The sequence below is a fragment of the Procambarus clarkii genome, chromosome 21 (genome assembly GCF_040958095.1).
Source record: "Procambarus clarkii isolate CNS0578487 chromosome 21, FALCON_Pclarkii_2.0, whole genome shotgun sequence".
In the NCBI taxonomy this organism is placed as follows: Eukaryota; Metazoa; Arthropoda; class Malacostraca; order Decapoda; family Cambaridae; genus Procambarus; species Procambarus clarkii.
Genome location: NC_091170.1, coordinates 17,150,163 through 17,176,303, shown reverse-complemented (window position 1 = coordinate 17,176,303; position 26,141 = coordinate 17,150,163).

Below are 26,141 nucleotides of genomic sequence, written 5' to 3'. Positions count from 1 at the left end.
ATGGAGGACTCTACTCCTGTAAACATGTCGTTTCCTTGGAGTTACCTTGGAGTTGTTCCGGGGGCTTAGCGTCCCCGCGGCCCGGTCATCGACCTGGCCTCCTCGTTGCTGGACTGATCAACCAGGCTGTTTGATGCGGCTGCTCGCATCCTGACGAATGAATCACAGCCTGGGTTGATCAGGCATAGTTTGGAGGTGCTTATCCAGTTCTCTCTTGAACACTGCGAGGGGTCGGCCAGTTATGCCCCTTATGTGTAGTGGAAGCGTGTTGAACAGTCTCGGGCCTCTGATGTTGATAATGTTCTCTCTCAGAGTACCTGTTGCACCTCTGCTTTTCAACGGGGGTATTCTGCACATCCTGCCATGCCTTCTCTTCTCATTATTGATATTTTTGTGTGCAGGTTTGGGACCAGCCCCTTCAATATTTTCCACATATAGATTATTATGTATCTCTCCCGCCTGCGCTCAAGAGAATGCAGATTTAAGCTTTTTAGTCGGTCCCAATAGTTTAGATGTTTTACTGAGTAGATTCTAGCAGTAAAGGATCTCTGTACGCTCTCCAGGACGGCAATTTCTCCATCTTTGAAAGGGGCTGTCATTGTGCAGCAGTATTCCACTCTAGAGAGCACTAGCGTCTTGAAAAGTATCATCATCGGAATAGCATCTCTAGTGTGAAAGGTTCTTGTTATCCAACCTGTCATTTTTCTTGCAGTTGTGACGACTACTTTATTGTGTTCTTTAAAGGTAAGGTCTTCCGACATAAGTACACCCAAATCTTTTACATTGCCTTTTCGTTCTATGTTATTATTTGACTGCATTTTGTACATGGTTTCCGTTTTTATATATTCATTTCCAGTCTCCGTGGTGTAGTGGTAAGACACTCGCCTGGCGTTCCGTGAGCGCTATGTCATGGGTTCGTATCCTGGCCGGGGAGGATTTACTGGGCGCAATTCCTTAACTGTAGCCTCTGTTTAACGCAACAGTAAAATGTGTACTTGGATGAAAAAACGATTCTTCGCGGCAGGGGATCGTATTCCAGGGACCGTAGGATTAAGGACTTGCCCGAAACGCTACGCGTACTAGTGGCTGTACAAGAATGTAACAACTCTTATATATATCTCAAAAAAAAAAAAAAAAAAAATTGTTTCCGTAGCGCAAGAGCTGGAACTTATCTTCGTTAAACACCATATTATTTTCTGTAGCCCATAGAAAGACCTGATTTACATCTGATTGGAAGTTTGCCGTGTCCTCTATGTTATCTACTCTCATGAAAATCCTAGTGTGATCTGCAAAGGATGATACAGTGCTATAGGTTGTGTCCTTGTCTATATCCAATATGAGGATAAAAAAAGTACTGGAGCAGGCACAGTACCCTGGGGAACTGAACTCTTCACGGTTGATGGACGGGATTATATTTTGTGAACATTGGGTTCTGTTAGCCAGGAAATTGTAGATCCATCTGCCTATTTTTCCGGTAATTTCTTTTGAACGCATTTTATGTGAAAGAACACCATAGTCACATTTCTCAAAGGTTTTTGCGAAATCTGTGTAAATTACATCAGCGTTTTGTCTGTCTTCCATGGCATCTAATGCCATGTCATAGTGGTCCAGCAACTGTGACAGGCAAGAACGCCCTGTTCTGAAACCATGTTGTTCGGGGTTATGGAGATGCTGTGATTCCATGTATTTTGTGATCTTACTTCTAAGAACTCTCTCAAATTTTTTTATGATGTGCAATGTTAGTACTATCGGTCTATAATTTTTTGTCTCTGCTTTTTTACCTCCTTTATGGAGTGGTGCTATCTCTGATGTTTTTAGTATATCAGGGATAACGCCAGTGTCTAGGCTTTGTCTCCAAAGAATGTGAAGGGTCTGTGATAGTAGTTTTTTACAGTTCTTGATGAATATGGAGTTCCAAGAATCCGGGCCTGGTGCAGAGTACATAGGCATACTGTTTATGGCTTCCTCAAAATCCAGTGGGGATAGGATGACGTCTGATATATGACTTGAAGTTGGTATCATATCCGTGAAAAATTCATTTGGGTTATCAATCTTTAGTGAGTTTAGTGGCTCGTTGAAAACAGAGTCATACTGTTTCCTCAGTATCTCGCTCATTTCTTTGTTGTCATCGGTGAAAGTTCCATCTTCCTTTTGCAGGAGCCCGATACTAGATGTGGTTTTTTATCTTGATTTTGCATTGAAGAAAAAATATTTCGGATTTCTCTCTATTTCACTGAAGGCCTTTTTCTCTCTTTGCCTCTCCAGGGTTTTGTATGATTCTTGTAGCTTGAGTTCAATTGTTTCTATTTTTCTACCTAACCTTCTTCATCGTTCTTGAGATAGGTTGTGACTCTCAAGTTGTTCCGCGATTCGTTTTCTTCGCCTATAGAGGGAACGACGTTCCCGTTCCAATCTGCATCTCTGCCTCTTTTTTTCTTAGGGCTATGCAGTTTGAACATATTTCTAGTGCTACTGAGCTTATTTTTTCCAGGCACTGGTTCAGGTTTGCATTTTCTAGCTGTTCTTCCCAGGTTATTTCTGTGAAGTCCTGGTTTATTTGCTCCCAGTTTATCTGTTTATTATTGAAGTTGAATTCGCTGAAGTCTCCTCCACCGTGCATCTGGACTGGTTTTGAAGGTCTATTCCCCATGCTTGTCAGAACTTCAATTAAGTTGTGATCTGAGTAGCAGGTATTTGTAATCATTATGTTCCTGATCAATTCATCATTATTAGTGAAAGTGAGGTCCAGCGTGTTCTCCTTCCTAGTTGGTTCTACTATTTGCTGATATAAGGCAAACCTGTAACACATCCGTAGCAGATCATTTGCATGTGCCCGTTCATTTAGGCTACTTCCTGGTATTCTTTCTGATATAACTGTATTAGCCAGGTTCTTCCATTTCAGGTGCCGTAGGTTGAAGTCACCAAGCAGAATGATGTTCGGGGCTGGATTTGTGAGGTTTTCCAAGCAGTGTTCTATTTTCATTAGTTGGTCTTTAAACTGCTGATGACTTGCGTCCGGTGACTTATATACAAGGACAATAACTACATTCAAGATCTCTATTTTGATTATCAGCACTTCCATCATATCATTTGTGGTGTTTAGCAGGTCAGTACAGATGAGTGTCTTTGATGCAGAGGCTGACCCCACCCTGTAGCCTGTGTTTCCTGTCACATCTGAAAAGATTGTACTCTGAGATCCATATTTCACCATCATGGTAGTTCTTGGTGTGGGTTTCCGTTATGGCTGCAAACACTGCATTTACCTCATGTAAGAGGCCCTCTATGAGTTTCACTTTGTTACATTTGCGTATTTTTATACCCTGAATGTTGGCGAATAAAAATGATGTTATGTTTGTGGAAGTGCTGGATGCTTTACTTGATGTAATATCTGAGGCTCTGGTAAGGAGGCCACTGTGTTTGCGTCCTCTCCAGCATTTGACCGAGTTGGTGGTAAAGTCTGGTCATTGTTAGCCATTCTTCTCCTCCTCCTCTAGCTAAAAAATCATCCTATAACGTTATATGTCGTTAACATATATTTGAAATAGAATTGGTCCCAGCACCGATCCTTGAGGTACTCCACTCGTTACTGCTCGCCAGTCCGAAAAGTCGGACTGGCGAGATTCTTTCCCATGAGAATAATTATCAAGGGAATTGACAGGGTAGACAAAGACAGGCTATTTAACACAAGGGGAACACGCACTAGGGGACACAGGTGGAAACTGAGTGCCCAAATGAGCCACAGAGATATTAGAAAGAACTTTTTTAGTGTCAGAGTGGTTGACAAATGGAATGCATTAGGAAGTAATGTGGTGGAGGCTGACTCCATACACAGTTTCAAGTGTAGATATGATAGAGCCAAATAGGCTCAGGAACCTGTACACTATTGATTGACAGTTGAGAGGCGGGACCAAAGAGCCAGAGTTCAACCCCCGCAAGCACAATTAGATGAGTACAAATAGGTGAGTACACACACACACACACACACACACACACACACACACACACACACACACACACACACACACACACACACACACACACACACAAAACCCGTCCAGCCCTCATCCCCTCAACCCCCAAAACCCACCCAGCCCTCATCCCCTCAACCCCCAAAACCCATCCAGCCCTCATCCCCTCAACCCCAAGAACCCACCCAGCCCTCATCCCCTCAACACCCAAAGCCTACCCAGCCCTCACCCCTCCTCATCCCCTCTCCTTCCATGTGACCCCCCACCCTTGCGAGGGGGGTGGGAGGTTCCCCCCACCCCCTCTATCCTTCCCCCTCCCAACCTCTCAACCTCTATCTGACTCCCAACCTTACACTATCTCCCAACCCCTCTATGCCCTCCCTAATCTTCAGACCCAGTATGCCCTTCCTACTCCAGACCTACCTACCCAGGCCCTATCCCAGACCCTCCTACCTACCTTCCTAGAAGCCCAGCCCCCAGTAGCCCCCCAAGCACCCCTCCTGAACTCTTTCACCCCCCATACACCCCCCGGACCCCCCCAGACACCCCCGGATCCCCCCAGACATCCCCCGGACCCTCCCCGCCCCCAGTCATCCCCCAGACACCCCCCAGATCCCCCAGATCCCCCCTGCCCCCAGTCACCCCCCAGACATCCCCCAGATCCCCCCAGACCCCCAGAGAAAGGGAGAACTCTGGTACAAGAGTTTCCATGAAGAATCTCAAGGTTTGGTACACCAATGCTGATGGGGTATCTAATAAAGCAGAAGAGATAAAAGAAAGAGTGAGTGAAGCAGATCCTGACATAGTTGCAATTGTGGAAACTAAAATTAATGACATGATCTCAGATGCAATCTTTCCTGAAGGGTACCAGGTGATACGAAAAGAGAGGACACAGAGACAGGGAGGGGGAGTAGCACTCCTAATAAAGCGGAAATGGAAGTTTGAAGACCTGGGAAATCGAGTTACCAATGAGTGCACAAGCTTCATACATGGAACTCTGACAGTAGATGGGAGGAAGATTGTGATCTTGGTAATCTACAATCCCCCACCAAACAGTAGAAGACCCAGGCAGGAGTATGATGACAACAACAAAGCATGTATAGATGAACTGCAGAAGGCAGCAACACTAGCCCACAGAATGAGAGCGAAGCTGCTGATCATGGGGAACCTAAATCATGGAGAGATAAATTGGGAATCAAGGAATCCCCATGGAGGGGACGAAACGTGGGGAGCAAAATTAGTAGATGTTATAGACAGGAATTTCCTGACACAACATGTGAAGGAAGACACAAGGGAAAGAGGAGGAGATGCACCGAGCCTATTAGACCTGATTTTCACCCAGAACGTAGAAGATATCGAGAATTTAGAGCATGAAATACCTCTAGGGGCCAGTGACCATTGTGTCCTAGTCTTTGACTACATGATGGAATTCAAACTTATGACCATGGGACAAGAGATCTGCGAAAGGAGAGCTGACTACAGGAAAGGGGACTATATGAGGATAAGGGACTATCTGGATGAAGTGCAGCGGGAGGAAGAAATTAGAGGAAAAACAGTCCAAGATATGATGGACCTAGTCATACAGAAATGCCAGGAGGCCGAAGAGAGATTTATACCAACGGTAAAGGGAAAAAATAAGAAGGAATATAATAACCCATGGTTTAATAGACAGTGTCAGGAAGCAAAAATGGCCAGCAGGCGGGAGTGGAGGAAGTACAGAAGACAAAGAACAGAGGACAACAGAAGCAGATACAACAAAGCTAGGAACGATTACATTAACATAAGACGAACATCGGAAAGGGACTATGAGAACGATATTGCAATCAAAGCGAAAAAACAACCTAAGTTACTACACACTCATATAAGAAGAAAAATGTCGGTGAACGACCAAGTGACAAGACTAAGGAAGACAGAGGGGGCATATACTGAAAGTGACAAGGAAATCTGCGAGGCACTGAATGCCAGTTTCCATGGAGTGTTCACTACCGAGCCTGAGCAGCTCCCATTGTTGGAAGGGGTTACCCTAGATGAAAGACTATCAGATATAGAGGTGACAGCAGAGGAGGTAATGAAACAGTGCACAACTCTAGATGCAACTAAAGCAGTTGGACCAGACAAAGTATCACCGTGGATACTAAAAGAAGCAGCACAGGCCCTCAGCGTGCCTCTGGCAATGATCTTTAATGAGTCACTTATGTCAGGAGAATTGCCCAGTTGCTGGAAGAAGGCAAATGTCGTGCCGATCTTCAAGAAAGGCGATAGGGAGGAGGCACTTAACTATAGACCTGTATCACTGACAAGCATCCCCTGTAAAATACTGGAAAGAATAATTAGGCTACGACTGGTTGCACACCTGGAGAACATTAGGTTTGTGAACAAACATCAACATGGGTTCTGGACAGGGAAATCGTGCCTAACAAACCTTCTGGAATTCTATGATAAAATAACGAGGATAAGACAGGACAGAGATGGTTGGGCAGACTGCATATTTCTGGACTGCCAAAAAGCCTTTGATACAGTACCGCACATGAGACTGCTGTTCAAGCTCGAGAGGCAGGCGGGGGTGGGGGGAAAGGTCCTAGCATGGATAAGGAACTACCTAACAGGAAGGAGCCAAAGAGTTACGGTAAGGGGCGAGAAGTCGGACTGGCGAACAGTAACAAGTGGAGTACCACAAGGATCGGTGCTGGGACCAATTCTATTTCTTGTATATGTTAACGACATGTTTACAGGCGTAGAGTCCTACATGTCGATGTTTGCGGATGATGCAAAGTTGATGAGAAGAGTTGTGACAGATGAGGATTGCAGGATCCTCCAAGAGGACCTGAACAGATTGCAGAGATGGTCAGAGAAATGGCTACTAGAATTCAACACGAGCAAATGTAAAGTTATGGAAATGGGACTAGGAGATAGGAGACCAAAGGGATAGTACACAATGAAGGGGAACAGCCTACCTGTAACGACGCGTGAAAGAGACATGGGGGTGGACGTAACACCTAATCTATCTCCTGAGGCACATATTAATAGGATAACGACAGCAGCGTACTCTACACTGGCAAAAGTTAGAACATCATTCAGAAACCTAAGTAAGGAGGCATTTAGGGTGCTTTACACTGCATACGTAAGGCCAGTCTTAGAGTATGCCGCCTCATCACGGAGTCCCCATCTGAAGAAGCATATAATGAAACTGGAAAAGGTTCAGAGGTTTGCAACGAGACTCGTCCCAGAGCTACGAGGGATGGGGTATGAGGAGCGCCTGAGGGAACTGTGCCTTACGACACTAGAAAGAAGAAGGGAGAGGGGGGACATGATAGGAACGTATAAGATACTCAGAGGGATTGACAGAGTGGACATAGACGAAATGTTCACACGGAATAGTAACAGAACGAGAGGACATGGATGGAAGCTTGAAACTCAGATGAGTCACAGAGATGTTAGGAAGTTTTCTTTTAGCGTGAGAGTAGTGGGGAAATGGAATGCACTTCAGGAACAGGTTGTGGAAGCAAATACTATTCATAATTTTAAAACCAGGTATGATAGGGAAATGGGACAAGAGTCATTGCTGTAAACAACCGATGCTCGAAAGGCGGGATCCAAGAGTCAATGCTCGATCCTGCAGACACAACTAGGTGAGTACTAGGTGAGTACACACACACACACACACACACACACACACACACACACACACACACACACACACACACACACACACACACACACACACACACACACACACACACACACACACACACACACACACACACACACACACACACACACACACACACACACAATGTGTGTGTGTGTTTTATGTTTACGTAAATGATATATTTACAGGAGTGGAATCATACATGTCAATGTTTGCGGATGACGCAAAATTAATGAGAAGAGTTGTGACAGATGAGGATTGTAGGATCCTCCAAGAGGATTTAAACAGGTTGCAGAGATGGTCAGGGAAATGGCTACTGGAGTTCAACACCAGTAAATTTAAAGTTATGGAAATGGGATCAGGTGATAGACTACCAAAAGGACAGTACACAATGAAGGGGAACAGCCTACCTGTAACGATTCGAGAAAGAGACCTGGGAGTGGATGTGACACTTAATCTAACTCCTGAGGCACATATAAATAGGATAACGACAGCAGCGTACTCTACACTGGCGAAAATTAGAACTTCATTCAGAAACCTAAGTGAGGAGGCTTTTAGGGCGCTTTACACTGCCTACGTGAGACCAGTCTTAGAGTATGCCGCGCCATCATGGAGCCCCCACCTGAAGAAACATATAAGGAAACTAGAGAAGGTTCAGAGATTTGCGACGAGGCTTGTCCCATAGTTACGAGGGATGGGATATGAAGGACGTCTGAGGGAACTGAACCTTACGACACTAGAGAAAAGAAGGGAGAGATGAGATATGATAGGAACATATAAAATACTCAGGGGAATTGACAAAGTTTAAATATATGAAATGTTCACACGTAATAATAACAGAACGAGGGGACATGGGTGGAAACTGGAAACTCAGATGAGTCACAGAGATGTTAGGAAGTTTTCTTTTAGCGTGAGAGTAGTGGAAAAATGGAATACACTTGGGGAACAGGTTGTGGAAGCAAACTCTATTCATAATTTTAAAATTAGGTATGATAGGGAAATGGGACAGGAGTCATTGCTGTAAACAACCGATGGCTGGAAAGGCGGGATCCAAGAGCCAATGCTCGATCCTGCAAGCACAAATAGGTGAGTACACACACACACACACACACACACACACACACACACACACACACACACACACACACACAAGACTTGTCTTGTGACCATCGTGTTGGGTGGACGTGGGTTGGGAGCTCCTGGATCACTAGTGGAGTGGGAGGGGTAATCAGGCAACTTCGAAGTGAAAAAGACTATAAGTGAATGTACAAGTGAATGAAAAAACCTTGGGTTTTGACCAGAGCCATAAGGTAGTGAAGAAAAACAGTTTAATTAGCGTAATTCAAAATAGTTGAGGAAATACTGTGCAGTGTGAAACCAGACCTCACCGACCTCTGACCGCGTGACCTCACCTCGGCAGCAACCCTTATACCACCACGTGGGACGACGATTGGAGATTCACTCACCTATTGTGTTAGCAGATTGTGCAAGGTATTGAGGAGCGCCTTTTTGGCTAGGTTGTTACTGCAATGACTAGAAGGGGTTCAAGGTCAATCACCAGCAGGGATGAGGAGGAGGACAGATTTATAGACAAATTAATAGGGAAATTTGTAGAGAGAAGGAGTGATTGGTTGGAGGATCTAATCCAGGGGATTAAAAGTGAGGTATTTCTGCAAATACAGGATGCGGTAGAGAGGCAGAAACAAGAACTTATGCTCTATGTTCAGGAAGAGATTAGGAAGGGAAGAGAGAGAACTGGGAGAGGGAATGTGCTCGTATCACAAACGAATTAGGAAGGTTTAGCAGCATGGCTAAGGATAGAGGATTAGTGGGAGATGGGTTAGTGACTGCGGTTGGGATGGGGAATCCCCAGGGGACAGGCTACCAGCATGACAATGAATTACTGAGGAGACGGTCTATTATAATACATGGATTATTCGAATCTAGGGCACCAACAAGACAAGAGAGAATAGAAACAGAAAAATACGAATTGCACGAGATATTGAGGTGTATTGGAGCAGAGATGGCAGAACGCGAGGTGGATATCAATCGACGGGTTGGACCCTACAATTGTACCAAGAATAGACCTGTTCTGGTGCAATTCTCCAATGAGGAGGCAGTGGAGTACATAATGAGGAGCAAGCATTTACTCAGAGGAAGTGAAACCCATTACAATGTGTTTATAGAGAGGTTTATGACGAAAGATGAGCAAACAGCCCACAAAAATAGATGGCAACAACGACAACGTACTAGCCTGTCTGGTAGTCTCACCTCCCAGGTCACATCCCAGGTCACCTCCCAGGTCACCTCCCAGGTCATCTCCCAGGTCGCATCCTCCCCAACTCAGCCCTCCTATACATCCCCCCTGCCTCAGCCTCCCAAAACCCCCCTGTCCCTTTCACATTTGCACCTCCACAACGATTCCCCTGCCCCTGCTACATCACACTTGTCAGCGACCCCAGTGGGTCAAGCAATGCCCTCCCCAAACCCACCTTCCCATCCCCCCTCCCCAAATACCCCTTCCCACTCCCCTGCCCCTTCTACCCCATTGACTTCAATTCCATCTACTCCATCCCAGCTTCCACTGCACCCCTCTTCCACTCACCCCCAAACCCCACCCAACCCTCACCCCTCCTATGCACCTCCAGCCCACATTTAACCCCCTCACCTTGTGACCCCCTAACACCTTCCCCCATCTCCCTCTTCCCCTCTTCTACCCCAAAACCCCCACCTACCCCCGATTCCCCCCTAACTAATATACCCTCTCTTCCACTCCCAGCACCCATGCTCCATTCTCATCTCAGCTCTCCGCCCTCAGTAGCCCTCTTCCCCCCAACCTCTCAACCTCTATCTGACTCTCAGTCTCACTCTATTTCTCAACCCCCCTATGCTATTCAGACCCCTAACTTTCAGACCCATTATGCCCTTCCTACCCCCTAGATGCCCAGACCCCATTCGCCTACCAGGCACTCCCAGGCACCCCCCTAGCACCCCCCCACTCACCCCCACAGCCCCCACTTGCCCCCCAGACACCCCCCAGTTCCCCCCAGACCCCTGGTGAAAGGGGGAACTCTGACACCCGAGTTTCCAAGAAGAGTCTCAAGGTTTGGTACACCAATGCTGATGGGGTAGCTAATAAAGCAGAAGAGATAAAAGAAAGAGTTAGTGAGGCAGACCCAGACATAGTGGCAATAGTGGAAACTAAAATAAATGGCATGATCTCGGATGCAATCTTTCCAGAGGGGTACCAGGTGATAAGAAAAGAAAGGACACAGAGACAGGGAGGAGGAGTGGCACTACTAATAAAGCGGAAATGGAAGTTTGATGAGCTGGAAAATCCGGGTACCAATGAAAGCACAAGCTTCATACATGGAACTCTGACAGTGGATGGGAAGAAGATTGTAATCTTGATACTCTACAATCCCCCACCAAACAGTAGAAGGCCCAGGCAGGAGTACGAGGACAGCAACAAGACATGTATGGATGAACTGCAGAGGGCAGCAACTTTAGCGCATAGAATGAGAGCGAAGCTGCTGGTCATGGGGGACCTAAATCACGGAGAGATAGATTGGGAAACGAGGAATCCCCATGGCGGGGAGGAGACCTGGGGAGCGAAGCTGGTAGACGTTATTGACAGGAATTTCCTAACACAGCATGTGAAAGAAGATACTAGGGAAAGAGGAGGGGATACGCCCAGCCTATTAGATCTCATTATCACTCAGAATGTAGAAGACATCGAGCAGTTGGAACAAGAAATACCACTAGGAGCTAGTGACCATTGTGTCCTAGCCTTTGACTACATGATGGAGCTTAAAATTGTGACCAAAGGACAAGAGGTCCGGGAAAGGAGACTTGATTACAGAAAAGGGGACTACAGAAGGATAAGGGACTACCTGGGAGAAGTGCAGTGGGAGGAAGAACTTAGAGGAAAAACAGTGCAAGGTATGATGAACCAAGTCATATTGAAATGCAAGGAGGCTGAAGATAGATTTATTCCAACAATAAAGGAAAAAAGCAGGAGGGAATATAATAACCCATGGTTTAATAGACAGTGTCAGGAAGCAAAGGTGAGAAGCAGGAGGGAGTGGAGGAAGTACAGAAGACAAAGGACAGAGGACAACAGGATTAGATGTAACAGAGCTAGGAATAATTACATTAACATAAGACGAGTGTCGGAAAGAAATTATGAGAACGATATTGCAGTCAAAGCGAAAAAGCAACCAAAATTACTACATAGCCATATAAGAAGGAAGATGTCGGTAAATGACCAAGTGACAAGACTGAGGAAAACAGAAGGGGCATATACAGAAAGCGACAAGGAAATCTGCGAGGTACTGAATGCAAAATTCCATGGAGTGTTCACTACCGAGTCTGAGCAGCTCCCATTGTTAGAAGAGATTACCCAAGATGAAAGACTATCAGATATAGAGGTGACAGCAGAGGATGTAATGAAACAGTTGACAACACTGGATGCAAATAAAGCTGTTGGACCAGACAAAGTATCACCGTGGATACTTAAAGAGGCAGCGCAGGCTCTCAGCGTGCCTCTGGCAATGATCTTCAATGAGTCACTTATGTCGGGAGAATTGCCCAGTTGCTGGAAGGAGGCAAATGTCGTACCGATTTTCAAAAAGGGGGATAGGGAGGAGGCACTTAACTACAGACCCGTATCACTGACAAGCATCCCCTGCAAAATACTTGAAAGAATAATTAGGCTAAGACTTGTTGAGCACCTGGAGAGCATTGGGTTTGTAAACAAGCACCAACATGGGTTCTGGACAGGGAAATCATGCCTAACAAACCTTTTAGAATTCTATGATAAAGTAACAAGGATAAGGCAGGACAGAGAAGGCTGGGCAGACTGCATATTTCTTGACTGCCAAAAGGCCTTTGATACGGTACCGCACATGAGACTGCTATACAAACTTGAGAGGCAGGCAGGAGTAAGCGGAAAGGCCCTAGTATGGGTGAAGAACTACCTAACAGGAAGGAGCCAGAGGGTAATGGTAAGGGGCGAAAAGTCGGACTGGCGAACAGTAACAAGTGGAGTACCTCAAGGATCGGTGCTGGGACCAATCCTCTTTCTAATTTACGTAAATGATATGTTTACAGGAGTGGAATCATACATGTCGATGTTTGCAGATGACGCAAAATTAATGAGAAGAGTTGTGACAGACGAGGATTGTAGGATCCTCCAAGAGGACTTAAACAGGCTGCAGAGATGGTCAGAGAAATGGCTACTGGAGTTTAACACCAGTAAATGTAAAGTTATGGAAATGGGATCAGGTGACAGGAGACCAAAGGGACAGTACACAATGAAGGGGAACAGCCTACCTGTAACGATTCGAGAAAGAGACCTGGGAGTGGATGTGACACCTAATCTAACTCCTGAGGCACATATAAATAGGATAACGACAGCAGCGTACTCTACACTGGCGAAAATTAGAACTTCATTCAGAAACCTAAATGAGGAAGCTTTTAGGGCGCTTTACACTGCCTACGTGAGACCCGTCTTAGAGTATGCCGCGCCATCATGGAGCCCCCACCTGAAGAAACACATAAAGAAACTGGAGAAGGTTCAGAGGTTTGCGACGAAGGCTTGTCCCAGAGCTACGAGGGATGGGATATGAAGAGCGGCTGAAGGAACTGAACCTTACGACACTAGAGAAAATAAGGGAGAGAGGAGATATGATAGGGACATATAAAATACTCAGGGGAATTGACAAAGTGGAAATAGATCAAATGTTCACACGTAATAATAACAGAACGAGGGGACATGGGTGGAAACTGGAAACTCAGATGAGTCACAGAGATGTTAGGAAGTTTTCTTTTAGCGTGAGAGTAGTAGAAAAATGGAATGCACTTGGGGAAAAGGTTGTGGAAGCAAATACTATTCATACTTTTAAAACTAGGTATGATAGGGAAATGGGACAGGAGTCATTGCTGTAAACAACCGATAGCTAGAAAGGCGGGATCCAAGAGTCAATGCTCGATCCTGCAAGCACATATAGGTGAGTACATATAGGTGAGTACACACACACACACACACCCACACACACACACACACACACACACACACACACACACACACACACACACACACACACACACACACACACACACACACACACACACACACACACACACACACACACACACACACAGTAGTCTCCTGCAGCACATATCAAGAGGATAACATCAGCGGCATATGCCAGGCTGGCCAACATACGAACGGCATTCAGAAATTTGTGTAAAGAATCATTCAGAACTTTGTATACCACATATGTCAGGCCAATTCTGGAGTATGCAGCCCCAGCATGGTGTCCATATCAAGTCAAGGATAAGACTAAACTGGAAAAGGTTCAAAGATTTGCCACCAGACTAGTACCCGAGCTGAGAGGTATGAGCTACGAGGAGAGACTGCGGGAATTGAATCTCACTTCGCTGGAAGACAGAAGAGTTAGTGGGGACATGATCACTACATTCAAGATTCTCAAAGGAATTGATAGGGTATATAAAGACAGGCTATTTAACACAAGAGGCACACGCACAAGGGGACACAGGTGGAAACTGAGCGCCCAAATGACCCACAGAGATATTAGAAAGAACTTTTTTAGTGTCAGAGTGGTTGACAAATGGAATGCACTAGGAAGTGATGTGGTGGAGGCTGACTCCATACACAGTTTCAAGTGTAGATATGAGAGAGCCCAATAGGCTCAGGAATCTGTACACCTGTTGATTGACGGTTGAGAGGCGGGACCAAAGAGCCAGAGCTCAACCCCCGCAAACACAACTAGGTGAGTACAACTAGGTGAGTACACACACACACACACACACACACACACACACACACACACACACACACACACACACACACACACACACACACACACACACACGAAAACTATAACAAACGCAGTGTTTCTACAGGGCTACTATGTAGTGAGGAAAGAGAGAGAAGGGAGAGGAGGAGGTGGTGTAGCTTTGCTACTAAGAGAAGGTTGGAGTTTCGAAGAGATGGTAATTCAGAACTGTGAAGGTTTCAGTGACTACATATCAGGCACCATAGCAACTGGAGGACAGAAAATTATAGTAGTAGTCATATATAATCCCCCACTGAATGTCAGAAGACCCAGACAGGAATATGATAGAAACAACTTGGCCACCATCAATATAATAGAGAGAGCAGCTTCTGTGGCTAGCAGGAACGGATCCAGACTACTAATCATATGAGACTTTAACCACGGGAAGATAAATTGGGACAACAGAGACCCACATGGAGGCCCAGACACATGGAGAGCTAAGCTGCTGGATGTGGCAACAAGAAACTTTCTAAGTCAACACGTCAAGGACCGACAAGAATGAGAGGGGGAGGATGAACCAGCCTTGCTTGATCTGATATTTACCCTAAATGAGTCGGATATAAGGGAAGTTAAGTTGGAAGCCCCCTTGGGAATGAGTGATCATAATGTATTGAGCTTTGAGTACCTGGTTGAGCTAGGAATTATCACCCCCCAAAAAGAACTAGGAAACAAAGGGCTGGCGTACCGAAATGGAAACTATGAGGAGATGAATAAATTCCTATGGGATATACATTGGGACACAGAACTCGGAACCAAGTCCGTACAAGACATGATGGACTATGTCACCCAAAAATGTCAGGAGGCTGTAAGCAGGTTTGTCCCAGTCCGATAGGAAAAAATAAAGAAGCAAAGGAAGAATCCGTGGTTTAATAGGGAATGTATGAAAGCAAAGGAGCTGAACAAAAGGGCATGAAGGAACTTCCGTAATAACAGAACACCAGAAAGTAGAGAGAGATACCAGAGAACCAGGAACGAGTATGTTAGTGTGAGAAGAGCAGCTGAGAAAAGGTATGAAAATGATATAGCTAATAAAGTCAAGACCGACCCAAAGCTACTACACAGTCACATCAGGAGGAAGACAACAGTGAAGGAACAGGTGATGAAACTTAGGGTGGGCGAGGACAGGTACAAAGAGAATGACAAAGAGGTGTGTGAAGAACTCAACAAAAGGTTCCAGGAGGTCTTTACAATAGAACAGGGAGAAATCAAGGCGCTAGGAGAAATGGCAGCAAACCAGGTGACCTTGGAAAGGATCGAAATTACAAGAGATGAGGTCAAGAAGCACCTATTGGAGCTGGATGTGAGAAAAGCTGTTGGGCCAGACGGAATCTCACCATGGTAATTGAAAGAGTGTGCAGGAGCACTTTGCTTGCCACTCTCCATAGTGTATAGTAGGTCACTGGAAACGGGAGATCTACCAGAAATATGGAAGACTGCTAATGAAGTACCAATATACAAAAAGGGTGACAGACAAGAGGCACTGAACTACAGGCCAGTGTCTTTAACTTGTATACCATGCAAGGTGATGTTGAAGATTGTGAGGAAAAACCTAGTAACACATCTGGAGAGAAGAGACTTTGTGACAACCAATCAACATGGGTTTAGGGAGGGTAAATCTTGCCTTACAGGCTTGATAGAATTCTACGATCAGGTGACAAAGATTAAGCAAGAAAGAGAAGGATGGGCGGACTGCATTATTTTGGACTGTCGGAAAGCCTTTGACACAGTACCCCATAAAAGGTTGATGCATAAGCTGGAGAAACAGGCAGGAGTAACTGGTAGGGCGCTCCAGTGGATAAGGGAGTACCTAAGCAAAAGGAAGCAGGGAGTTACAGTGAGGGGTAAGACCTCAGAATGGCGTGAAGTCACCAGTGGAGTCCCACAGGGCTCTGTGCTTGGACCTATCCTGTTTCTGATATACGTAAATGATCTCCCAGAGGGTATAGACTCATTCCTCTCAATGTTTGTTGACGATGCCAAAATTATGAGAAGGATTAAGACAGAGGAGGACAGCTTGAGGCTTCAAGAAGACCTGGACAAGCTGCAGGAATGGTCGAACAAATGGCTGTTAGAGTTTAACCCAAGCAAATGTAATGTAATGAAGATAGGGGTAGGAAGCAGGAGACCAGATACAAGGTATCATTTGGGAGATGAGATACTTCAAGAGTCAGAGAGAGAGAAACACCTGGGGGTTGATATCATGCCAGAAATGTCCCCTGAAGCTCATATCAAGAGGATAACATCAGCAGCATATGCCAGGTTGGCTAACATAAGAACGGCCTTTAGAAACTTGTGTAAGGAATCTTTCAGAACATTATATACCACGTATGTCAGACCAATCCTGGAGTAAGCGGCTCCAGCATGGAGTCCATATCTAGTCAAGCATAAGACTAAACTGGAAAAGGTTCAAAGGTTTTCCACCAGACTATTACCCGAGCTGAGAGGTATGAGCTACGAGGAGAGACTACGGGAATTAAACCTCACTTCGTTGGAAGACAAAAGAGTTAGGGGGGACATGATCACCACATTCAAGATTCTCAAGGGAATCGACAGGGTTGATAAAGACAGGTTATTTAACACAAGGGGCACACGCACTAGGGGACACAGGTGGAAACTGAGTGCCCAAATGAGCCACAGATATTAGAAAGAACTTTTTTAGTGTCAGAGTGGTTGGCAAATGGAATGCATTAGGAAGTAATGTGGTGGAGGCTGACTCCATACACAGTTTCAAGTGTAGATATGAAAGAGCCCAGTAGGCTCAGGAACCTGAACACCTGTTGATTGACGGTTGAGAGGCGGGACCAAAGAGCCAGAGCTCAACCTCCGCAAACACAACTAGGTGAGTACAACTAGGTGAGTACATCAGAATATCATCAGCGGCATATGCTAGACTGGCCAACATAAGAACTACCTTTAGAAACTTGTGTAAGGAATCTTTCAGAACCCTGTATACCACTTATGTAAGACCAATCCTGGAGTATGCAGTTCCAGCCTGGAGTCCATACCTAGTTAAACACAAGACAAAGCTAGAGAAGATTCAGCGGTATGCCACCAGGCTCGTCCCGGAATTGAAACGAATGAGATACGAGGAAAGGCTAAAGGAGCTAAACCTCACATCCCTAGAAAACAGAAGAGTAAGGGGAGACATGATAACCACCTACAAAACTCTCAGGGAAATTGACAGGGTGAACAAAGACAAACTCTTCAGCACGGGTGGGACACGAACAAGGAGACACAGGTGGAAACTTAGTACCCAGATGAGCCACAGAGACATTAGAAATAATTTTTTCAGCGTCAGAGTAGTTAATAAATGGAATGCACTAGGAAGTGATGTGGTGGAGGCTGACTCCATAAACAGTTTAAAATGTAGATATGATAGAGCCCAGTAGGCTCAGGAACCTGTACACCAGTTGATTGACAGTTGAGAGGAAGGACCAAAGAGCCAAAGCTCAACCCCCCGCAAGCACAATTAGGTGAGTACAATTAGGTGAGTACACACACACACACTGTGTGAAACACAACACACACACACACACAACAGAAATTGTGGGTGGACGGATTTGAGTCAGCTTCAAGGTGATGTACACGAACATAGATGGGATTACAAGCAAGGACAGTGAATGTAGGGAAAGAGCACAAGAAGTAAACCCAGATGTAATTGGTATCACGGAAACAAAACTCTCAGGAATCATAACAAATGCGGTGTTCCCCCAGGATTACACTGTAATAAGAAAAGAGAGGGAGGGAAGGGGAGGAGGCAGAGTGGTCCTACTCATGAGAAAGGAATGGAGTTTCAAGGAGATGGTTATCCCAGGCTGTGATGGGTTTAGAGACTACATAACAGGCACCATGACGATGGGAGGACCAAGAGTAGTAGTAGCAGTGATATATAACCCTCCACCAAATGATAGAAGTCCCAGGCAAGAGTATGACAGAAACAACATGGCAGTTAATAATATAATTGAGAGAGCAGCCCCTGCTGCCTGTAGAAACCAATCCCATCTGCTCATCATGGGGGACTTCAATCATGGAAGGATAGAATGGAAGAACAAGGAACTGCATGGAGGAGAGGATACATGGAGAGCCAAACTAGCGGAGGTGGCGACAGGAAACTTTCTAAGCCAACATGTCAGGGAACCAACTAGGATGAGGGAAAACGATGAACCAGCAAGACTCGACCTAGTCTTCACTCTGAATGACTCCGACATAAGGGATATTGACTTCGAGGCCCCTGTAGTAATGAGCGATCACAATGTACTGACGTTTGAGTATCTGGTCGAAGATGGGCTAAAGTACTCGAAAAACGGAACTGAAAGAAAAAAGGCTACCATTCCGTAAGGGAAATTACAAGGAGATAAAAAAGTTACTACGGATATAACATGGGAATCAGAGATAAGGGGAAAGACGGCCCAAGACATGATGGAATACATCACGCACAAGTGCAAGGAGGCAGCAGAAAAATTTATCCCGGTCCAAAAGGTAAAAAATGAAATGCAGATGAGAAACCCATGGTTTAGTCAGAGATGTAAGCTAGCTAAGCAACAAAGTAAAAGAGCATGGAAAAACTATGGAGCAGAGAAGGTTACCAGAGAGACAGGAATGAATACGTCAGGGTGAGAAGAGAGGCAGAAGGGCAATATGAAAACGACATAGCAAACAAGGCTAAGACGCAACCCAAATTGCTGCACAGCCACATCAGGAAAAAGACAACAGTGAAGGAACAGAAAATGAAACTGAGGATAGGGGCAGACAGATTCACTACAAACGACAAAGCAATGTGTGAGAAACTCAATATGAAATTCCAGGAAGTCTTCACATTAAAGCAAGGAGAAGTTCCAGAGATAAGAGAAGGAATAACTAACCAGGCACCACTAGAGAAATTTGAGATTACCAGTGGAGATGTAAAGAAGTTTTGCTAGTGTTGGATGTGACAAAGGCTATAGGCCCGGATGGAATATCACCATGGAAGGAGCAGAAGCAGAAGCACACCTAAAGGAAGGAGTAGAAGCACTGTGCCTGTCACTCTCCATGGTGTATAACAAATCACTGGTAACAGGTGAACTGCCAGAAATTTGGATGGCGGCATACGTAGTCCGATATACAAGAAGGGAGATAGACAGGAGGCACTGAACTACAGGCCAGTGTCGCTAACTTGCATACCATGCAAGCTGATGGAGAAGATTGTGCGAAGAAAGCTAGTGGAACATCTGGAGCGAAAGAACTTTGTGTCACAACACCAACATGGTTTCAGGGATGGCAAGTCATGCCTCACAGGATTAATTAAATTCTACGATCAGGCAACAAGAATCAGACAAGAAAGAGCGGGGTGGGCAGACTGCATATTTTTGGATTGCCAGAAACCCTTTGACACTGAACCACACCAAAGACTAGTGCAACAGCTGGAGATGCAGACAGGAGTGAAAGGGAAGGTCCTCCATTGGATTAGGGAGTACCTAAGTAACAGAAGGCAGAGAGTCACTGTGCGGGGTGAGGTCTCAGATTGGCAAAACGTCACCAGTGGGGTCCCGCAGGGTTCAGTCCTTGGACCCATACTGTTTCTTATACATGTAAATGATCTTCCAGATGGTATAGAATCATTCCTCTCATTGTTTGCTGATGATGCAAAAATTATGAGGAGGATTAAGACGGCGGAAGACAGTATGAGACTACAAGATGACCTAGACGGACTGCACGAATGGTTCAATAAATGGCTACTAAAGTTCAACCCGAGTAAATGTAAGGTTATGAAAATAGGCAGTGGAAACAGGAGGCAACACAGGATATAAAATGGGATATGAAGTCCTTCATGAAACAGACAGAAAGCAGTATCCAGGCGTTGATATCACAACAACCCTATCTCCTGAAGCCCACATCAAAAGAATAACATCTGAGGTGTACGCGAGGCTCGCTAACATCAGAACTGCGTTCAGGAATCTATGTAAAGAATCATTCAGAACCTTGTATACCACATATGTATGACCAATCCTGGAGAATGCGGCCCCAGCATGGAGCCCGTACCTGATCAAGCACAAGGTAAAGCTTGAAAAAGTTCAGAGGTATGCCACTAGGCTAGTCCCAGAACTAAGAGGATTGAGTTACGAAGAAAGGCTATGAGAAATGCACCTCACGACACTAGAAGACGGAAGAGTAAAGGGAGACATGATCACTACCTACAAATTTCTCAGAGGAATTGACAGGGTAGATAAAGATAAACTGTTTAACACGGGTGGTACGCGAACGAGGGGACACAGGTGGAAAGTGAGTACCCAAATGAGCCACAGGGACGTGAGAAAGTTGAAATGGATTAGGCAGTGATGTGGTGGAGGCTGACGTCACACACAGTTTCAAATGTAGACATTATAGAGCCCTGTAGGTTCATGAATCTGTACATCCGTTGATTGACGGTTAAGAGGCGGGACCAAAGAGCCAGAGTTCAACCGCCGCATGCACAACTAGGTGAGTACAACAAAGTGAATACCCACCCAGAAAGCAGCCCGTAGCAGCTGTCTAACTCTCAGGTACCTATTTACTGCTAGTTGGCAGGTAATAATTTTGACACAACGTTCCATTCGCATACAAGCGTGTTTTTATATACATACTATATAGATGCAAAATCTGTGACAGGTAAAATCATGCTTTTTTGAAAAACTGTGTTTTTTATGTGAGTTTCCATGTGAGGGGAAATCTCCAAATGCCCATTACTGATTACTCTGAAATTTTGACACAACGTTGCATTCGAATACGCGTGTGTTTTTATATACCTTCTATACATGCAATACCTGTGACAGGAAAGAACATACTTTAAAAAAAACAAAAAACAGCACCATCTGTTACACTTGAAAGCATCACACGCCATACCAAATATGTTAAGATTGAATTTCAATGTTTTTGATGGCAGTGATAAATTTAATTTTCAATGATTTTGATTTATTTTCATTTTAATGTAATTATTTTGTGTGACATTGCGTTGGAATTGAATTGTGTTGTTTACCATTCCGTTTATTTCGTAAGTAAATTTGATTTTTTTATTTTTTCAATATTTTCATTTCGTTTTTTTACTGTTCTAATTATTTTTTAGTGATGGGAGCATCAGATCATTTGGGAACGCATCGGACGAGGGAGTGGGGAATGGTGGGGAGAATGACGGACGGAAGTTGGAGTGGTGGGGGGACGAGGGGACGGGGGAGGGGGTAGTGGTGGGGAGGACGAGGGGACAGGGGAGGGGGTAGTGGTGGGGAGGACGAGGGGACAGGGGAGGGGGTAGTGGTGGGGAGGACAAGGAGACAGGGGAGTGGTGGATGGTGGGAAGAATAAGGGGACAGGGAAGCAGAGAATAGTGGGAAGGATGAGGTGAATGAATAGTGGGGGATGGGGGTGAAGGACCGGGGAATGGAAGGGAAGATGAGAGGATGGGGGAGTGGGGGATCGTGGGGAGGACGAGGGAGTGTGGAATGTTTGGGAGGATGGTTTGGGGTAAAGGGGAATGGTGAGTAGGGCAGGGGGACAGAGGAGGGTTGCTTTGGTTCAGCAATGCATGCACGTTGCTGAGCCACAGCAACGTGTGGCCGGGTACAGCTAGTATTTATGTATGTATATATATGTGTGTGTATATATATATATATATATATATATATATATATATATATATATATATATATATATATATATATATATATATATATATTTATATATATATATATATGTATATATATATATATATATATATATATATATATATATATATATATATATATATATATACATATATATATATATATATATATATATATATATATATATATATATATATATATATATATATATATATATATGTCGTACCTAGTAGCCAGAATGCACTTCTCAGCCTACTATGCAAGGCCCGATTTGCCTAATAAGCCAAGTTTTCTTGAGTTAATATATTTTCTCTAATTTTTTTCTTATGAAATGATAAAGCAATCCATTTCATTATGTATGAGGTCAACTTTTTTTTATTGGAGTTAAAACTAACGTAGATATATGACCGAACCTAACCAACTCTACCTAACCTAACCTAACCTATCTTTATAGGTTAGGTTAGGTTAGGTAGCCGAAAAAGTTAGGTTAGGTTAGGTTAGGTAGGTTAGGTAGTCGAAAAACAATTAATTCATGAAAACTTGGCTTATTAGGCAAATTGGGCCCTGCATAGTAGGCTCAGAAGTACGTTCTGGCTACTAGGTACGACATATATATATATATATATATATATATATATATATATATATATATATATATATATATATATATATATATATATACATATATATATATATATATATATATATATATATATGCGAACAAGCCTGAATGGTCCCCAGGACATATGCAACTGAAAACTCACACCCCAGAAGTGACTCGAACCCATACTCCCAGAAGCAACGCATCTGGTATGTACAAGACGCCTTAATCCACTTGACCATCACGACCGGACATAATGAGGTGATAGCCGAGGCTATTTGAACCACCCCACCGCCGGCACTCGGATAGTTATCTTGGGCATAGCATTTTACCAAATCACCTCATTCTTTGGGGCAACACGTGAGGAACACAAATGCGAACAAGCCTGAATGGTCCCCAGGACATATGCAACTGAAAACTCACACCCCAGCAGTGACTCGAACCCATACTCCCAGAAGCAACGCATCTGGTATGTACAAGACGCCTTAATCCACTTGACCATCACGACCGGACATAATGAGGTGATAGCCGAGGCTATTTGAACCACCCCACCGCCGGCACTCGGATAGTTATCTTGGGCATAGCATTTTACTAAATCACCTCATTCTTTGGGGCAACACGTGAGGAACACAAATGCGAACAAGCCTGAATGGTCCCCAGGACATATGCAACTGAAAACTCACACCCCAGAAGTGACTCGAACCCATACTCCCAGAAGCAACGCATCTGGTATGTACAAGACGCCTTAATCCACTTGACCATCACGACCGGACATAATGAGGTGATAGCCGAGGCTATTTGAACCACCCCACCGCCGGCACTCGGATAGTTATCTTGGGCATAGCATTTTACCAAATCACCTCATTCTTTGGGGCAACACGTGAGGAACACAAATGCGAACAAGCCTGAATGGTCCCCAGGACATATGCAACTGAAAACTCACACCCCAGAAGTGACTCGAACCCATACTCCCAGAAGCAACGCATCTGGTATGTACAAGACGCCTTAATCCACTTGACCATCACGACCGGACATAATGAGGTGATAGCCGAGGCTATTTGAACCACCCCACCGCCGGCACTCGGATAGTTATCTTGGGCATAGCATTTTACCAAATCACCTCATTCTTTGGGGCAACACGTGAGGAACACAAATGCGAACAAGCCTGAATGGTCCCCAGGACATATGCAACTGAAAACTCACACCCCAGAAGTGACTCGAACCCATACTCCCAGAAGCAACGCATCTGGTATGTACAAGACGCCTTAATCCACTTGACCATCACGACCGGACATAATGAGGTGATAGCCGAGGCTATTTGAACCACCCCACCGCCGGCACTCGGATAGTTATCTTGGGCATAGCATTTTACCAAATCACCTCATTCTTTGGGGCAACACGTGAGGAACACAAATGCGAACAAGCCTGAATGGTCCCCAGGACATATGCAACTGAAAACTCACACCCCAGAAGTGACTCGAACCCATACTCCCAGAAGCAACGCATCTGGTATGTACAAGACGCCTTAATCCACTTGACCATCACGACCGGACATAATGAGGTGATAGCCGAGGCTATTTGAACCACCCCACCGCCGGCACTCGGATAGTTATCTTGGGCATAGCATTTTACCAAATCACCTCATTCTTTGGGGCAACACGTGAGGAACACAAATGCGAACGGTGGGGTGGTTCAAATAGCCTCGGCTATCACCTCATTATGTCCGGTCGTGATGGTCAAGTGGATTAAGGCGTCTTGTACATACCAGATGCGTTGCTTCTGGGAGTATGGGTTCGAGTCACTTCTGGGGTGTGAGTTTTCAGTTGCATATGTCCTGGGGACCATTCAGGCTTGTTCGCATTTGTGTTCCTCACGTGTTGCCCCAAAGAATGAGGTGATTTGGTAAAATGCTATGCCCAAGATAACTATCCGAGTGCCGGCGGTGGGGTGGTTCAAATAGCCTCGGCTATCACCTCATTATGTCCGGTCGTGATGGTCAAGTGGATTAAGGCGTCTTGTACATACCAGATGCGTTGCTTCTGGGAGTATGGGTTCGAGTCACTTCTGGGGTGTGAGTTTTCAGTTGCATATGTCCTGGGGACCATTCAGGCTTGTTCGCATTTGTGTTCCTCACGTGTTGCCCCAAAGAATGAGGTGATTTGGTAAAATGCTATGCCCAAGATAACTATCCGAGTGCCGGCGGTGGGGTGGTTCAAATAGCCTCGGCTATCACCTCATTATGTCCGGTCGTGATGGTCAAGTGGATTAAGGCGTCTTGTACATACCAGATGCGTTGCTTCTGGGAGTATGGGTTCGAGTCACTTCTGGGGTGTGAGTTTTCAGTTGCATATGTCCTGGGGACCATTCAGGCTTGTTCGCATTTGTGTTCCTCACGTGTTGCCCCAAAGAATGAGGTGATTTGGTAAAATGCTATGCCCAAGATAACTATCCGAGTGCCGGCGGTGGGGTGGTTCAAATAGCCTCGGCTATCACCTCATTATGTCCGGTCGTGATGGTCAAGTGGATTAAGGCGTCTTGTACATACCAGATGCGTTGCTTCTGGGAGTATGGGTTCGAGTCACTTCTGGGGTGTGAGTTTTCAGTTGCATATGTCCTGGGGACCATTCAGGCTTGTTCGCATTTGTGTTCCTCACGTGTTGCCCCAAAGAATGAGGTGATTTGGTAAAATGCTATGCCCAAGATAACTATCCGAGTGCCGGCGGTGGGGTGGTTCAAATAGCCTCGGCTATCACCTCATTATGTCCGGTCGTGATGGTCAAGTGGATTAAGGCGTCTTGTACATACCAGATGCGTTGCTTCTGGGAGTATGGGTTCGAGTCACTTCTGGGGTGTGAGTTTTCAGTTGCATATGTCCTGGGGACCATTCAGGCTTGTTCGCATTTGTGTTCCTCACGTGTTGCCCCAAAGAATGAGGTGATTTGGTAAAATGCTATGCCCAAGATAACTATCCGAGTGCCGGCGGTGGGGTGGTTCAAATAGCCTCGGCTATCACCTCATTATGTCCGGTCGTGATGGTCAAGTGGATTAAGGCGTCTTGTACATACCAGATGCGTTGCTTCTGGGAGTATGGGTTCGAGTCACTTCTGGGGTGTGAGTTTTCAGTTATATATATATATATATATATATATATATATATATATATATATATATATATATATATATATATATATATATATGCTTTATTTGAACTTTGTTACAAAAAAGGAGTTACATATAGGTTACAAAGATGGTTATCATAGGTTGTCGAGTTCCTCCAGCTCCTCAGATGGCGGGCAGGAACCCTGAATGCAGTGCGCATTTCCCCTTTGTATCGCCACGCTGAGGTGCTGGAAAAGAAAGCTGGCAGCTCTAGGGTCCCTTGTTGTTTCAATGAACCTAGAACCCAGTTCCTTCAAAAAACTGGTAGCACTTTTACCCCAGGCGCCG